This window comes from Heptranchias perlo, chromosome 38, assembly GCF_035084215.1.
Source record: "Heptranchias perlo isolate sHepPer1 chromosome 38, sHepPer1.hap1, whole genome shotgun sequence".
Lineage (NCBI taxonomy): Eukaryota > Metazoa > Chordata > Chondrichthyes > Hexanchiformes > Hexanchidae > Heptranchias > Heptranchias perlo.
The window spans coordinates 10,549,088-10,552,916 of NC_090362.1; positions in this window are offsets into that span (position 1 = coordinate 10,549,088).

A 3,829-nucleotide genomic window follows, 5' to 3' on the forward strand; every position below is an offset into this window, starting at 1 on the left:
CCGCGCAGCCGCACTGAGGGCGGTCCCGGCCCCGCGCAGCCGCACTGAAAGCCGTCCCGCTGCCATAGGAACAGGAGGAGGCCATTTCGCCCCAAAAGCCTATTCCTCCATTCAGTTAGATCATGACTGATGCGTGTCTTAACTCCATTTACCCGCCTTGGTTCCGTAGCCCTTAATACCCTTACCTAACAAAAATCTATCTGTTCTCAGTTTTGAAATTTTTGATTGACGCCAGCCTCAACAGCTTTTTGGGGGGGACAGAGTTCCAGATTTCCACTCCCCTTTGTGAAGAAGTGCTTCCTGACATCGCCTCTGAAAGACCAGGTCCCGGCCTAGCCGCACCAATCAATCCACTGACAGTGTTAAAGGGGCAACAAACCTGCAAGGAAATGACAATAAATATTCCAGCACCTGGACAGCTCCAGTTCCAGCTCCTGCTCCTGTTCAGCTCCAGTTCCAGCTCCTCCTGCTCCTGGACAGCTCCAGTTCCAGCTGCTGCTTCTGTTCAGCTCCAGTTCCAGCTCCTCCTGCTCCTGGACAGCTCCAGTTCCAGCTGCTGCTCCTGTTCAGCTCCAGTTCCAGCTCCTCCTGCTCCTGGATAGCTCTCGCTCCAGCTTCAGTTCCAGCTCCAGTTTGGCAAACAATGTGAAATGTTCACACAGGAGTTGCTTCGGGTACAGACTAGACACATTCTCACAAGAAGGAAAGAGGGTGTAGCAAAAGCAGGAGTTCCTTGGCCACGTAGAGAAATTAGAATGTGACTTTAAAAAAGAGGCACGTGCCAATTCTAGGGCTAATTATACAAAAATAGTAAATATCGAGGAGAAGCAAAAAGGTAAGAAAGGGAATGAAGAAAGACACAGAGATCAAATGGAAATAGCAAAGGATTTTATAAACACATAAAAAGAAAAAATTGTTAAAGAAATGGTAGGGCTGATTAGAGATGAAAAACACAATTTTCTTATGGAGGATGAGAGTAGTGAGAACAAAAGGTACAAGGACCAGATAGAGCAATTAGATGGGATACCTACAGATAAAGAAGGAGCAATGGAAAGGTTGGTGGCACCAGGCCCTGATGGCTGCATTCCTGGAGTGAAGTCAGAGAGGGAATCGCAAAGGCTGTGACTATGGTCTTTCAAACACTGTTGGATATGGAAGTTGTGCCAGAGGCCTGGGATGTCCCAAAATAACACCTCTATTCTTAAAGGGAGAACGGGATAAACCAGGTAACGATGGACTAGTCAGCATAACATCGGTCATGGGTATTCTTGAGTTCAGAATATAGGATAAAATGAATATTCAGCTGGAAAGATATGAGCTAATTAAAAATAACCAGCACCGATTTTAAGAAGGGCAAGTTGTGTCTGACAAATTTATCAGCATTCTTTGAGGAAATAATGGAGTGTTGATACAGGAAAGGCGGTAGATGTGTATATGGATTTTCAAAAAGCATTTGATGAGGATCCCCAAGGAGAATTGTTAATAAAGTGAAAGCACACTGTACTAGAGAGAATGTAGCAGCACGGGTAGGGAGTTAGTTAAAGGACAGAAAACAGAGAGTCATGGTTAATGGATGTTTTTCTGACAGTAGCGACAAACAGTGATGTCCCCCAGAGGTCAGTATTGGGACCATTGCTATTCAAAATTTATATAAATGATGTGAAATTGGGTATAGAGAAGCCTGTAAGCAAAGTCAGGAAGATATAGAGAATTGGATTCTCTGATTCTATTGGGCAGATTAAAATCAGATGAAATTCAATGCGGAGAAATGTGAGGTGATACACTTTGGGAGCAAAAATAAGGAGGAGACAAATACACTAAATGGTAAAGCTTTAAAGGGAGCAGAGGGGCAGAGACTCGAGATTCAGATTGTTTAAAGTGAGGGGCGAATTGTTAAAATTGTAAAGAAAGGTTGAGTGGGGAATGAGGGTGACTAAGGCAGCAGCTCCCTGGGGTTCACGCAGCATCCTACGATTCTGGGCCCATCTCAAGCCCCGAATGCCTTTGTTTTACTCAGGGTGGGATGTCTGTCAGAAACAACAGTGGAAGCAGAGAGAACATAAAGAGGAGGAAATAACTTTCTTTTTAAAATGAAATTAAATAAAACAAAATATTTTCAGAGTAATACAAAGGAAAACCATATTAAGACAGCCTGCCTATCTGTGGGCATCTGCGCTTTCAAATTAATGAGAGAATTTGAATTTCTGCTGGTGAGGGGCTACCCCATCAGTAATGGTAATTTTCCAGACCCTGGACTGAAGCTCTGATTAACTGACTTTTAATGCAGACAAGCAAACTGCTGCTAACAAACTCTGGCTGAGCTCTACAAAGGGACATCCTGCTGAGGCTTAGGGGGGGAAAAATATTGGATAAGGCCTATTATTAGGCGTGGATAGCACAATCTGCTATTAACCTGTGCCCGATGGCTCCAACGCAGGCAGCGCGTGAAGTTCGAGCTGCCTGGTAATTACCATGATAGCTCCATCATAGAATGAGGAAGCCCGAAATGGGGCGTGCTCAGTGCACGTCATCGGCAGCCTGCACCTCTTAAAGATGTAGGTGCACATTTTAAATGGGTCATGCACAATCCACAGGGAGGAGGGAAAGATGGCCGGAAGGATGGCAGGACCGGCATGAGACCGGGCCCTACGCTTCTCCGACGATGCACTAGAGGCCCTGGTGGAGGGGGTGGACGAAAGGAGGGCCAACATGTACTAGCAGGGTGGCAGGAGACCCTCCAAACTCCAGCTCCGCAGGCATTGGGAGGCTGTGGCCCAGGAAGTGAACGCTAGGAGCATTACACCAGGCACGTGGGTGCAGTGCCAAAAGAAGTTCAATGATTTGACATGAGTGGTCAAGGTGAGTGAATGCAAGTGTCAAGAGGCACATCCTACCAACTGCACCACTGCTCCACGCATCACAACCCCTGTCCTCCATCCACCAACAAACACCGCCCGTCCACACGCAATGCTGCATTCAGCATGCTGCATCTCACCCGCACAAAGTACCACACTTGCAGGCCACACAACCACCATTCACAGCTCACACTCACTGGCAGCTATTCGACCATGACGGGCACATCACCCAGACACCTTGCAGGATACTCACTGAAACACTGTCCTCTGTCTTGCAGCAGAAGGTGGCGCATAACAACCGGCAGCAGGAGAGACCTGAGGGAGGACAGGCACGCCTACACATCCTCAGCCCCTTGGAGGAGACTGTGCTTCGGATCATTGGGCGGGCCGTTGCTGCAGCTGTGACTATATGCCTCGCTGGAGGTCCCAATGAAGGGGGTCTCTGCATATCTAATGCTCCTTCTCATTTTCCACATCTCCCTCCTTCCATTATCTTATCTGAGTCACGTGCTGCAGACAACGTCGGCATGCACATCTTACTTGCTCTTCCCCCTGCTCCACAACTCAACCTGTTTCCCTTTGTCATTGCAGATACCCAAGAACAAGTGGCGGCACCGTCCGAGGAGGAGGAGGAGGAGGAGGATACTGAAGGCACACCGTCACTCGATCTGACACTCACAGCCACCAGCTCAGAGACTGACATTGCGTGTCATTTAGAGGTTAGGTTAGAGGATGGATCTGCACGTGGTGAGACACTGGGCACAAGTGCATAGGAGCCGGGATGGGGGGAAGAACGGATACCACAGGTGCCAGCTCACCAGAGGGTGAGATCGCTCACTAGTTCTGCTGCAGAGGAGTCAGATGAAGACTTCAGTGGGCCAGGCTACAGAAGACAGCTGATGGACGTACACCAAATGCACTGGAAAGCCTGCCAGAAAGCCTGCGCGCGTTGAGAAGGGGCATGGAGGAGTCCA